Source organism: Cariama cristata, unplaced genomic scaffold (assembly GCF_000690535.1).
Source record: "Cariama cristata isolate BGI_N322 unplaced genomic scaffold, ASM69053v1 scaffold20973, whole genome shotgun sequence".
NCBI classification, from domain to species: domain Eukaryota; kingdom Metazoa; phylum Chordata; class Aves; order Cariamiformes; family Cariamidae; genus Cariama; species Cariama cristata.
In genome coordinates, this window is record NW_009608070.1 from 14,594 (window position 1) to 15,159 (window position 566).

Genomic DNA, 566 nt, shown 5'->3' on the forward strand with positions numbered 1-566 from the left:
CAGCCACACACCCCAGCGCTGGCATCGCGCCGCCGTGCCCGGGAAAGGGAACACATGAATGGATAATCAACTAAATTAACATAATTTCTTATTCCGAGTCCCAGCATCCCTTCTTGGCAGCTGGGCTGGAACCGATGCACATCGTCATGATTAATATTGATGACCCCGGAGGATGAGTGGCTCCGGGCTGAGCCCGACTTGCTCAGAAATGCCGGTTTCTCACCCAGTTTTTGCAGCCGAGGCAGCGGGGCGGTTCGGGGAGCTAAAGCTGACGAGGAATTTGGCGAAGCGCGTGCAGCACTAATCCGCTTTGCGAGGCCGAGTCAGAGGAGAAAAGGAAACCCCAAATTCCCGGGCAGGGCTCGGAGGCCACAACTCGGGCACTGTCCTCCAGGGAGCAGGGACCCTTTTTGGGGCAGCGGTCCCCAGAGAGCCCCTCAACCCACAGCTCCGTGGCGGGGAAGCGCGATCGTCCCATCTTTTGCTCACGGGGGTTTTAGGGTGGCCGGGGACATCATTCCTGGGCCGGATCCTGCTCACCTGAACGCGGTCCTGCCTGGCACCCA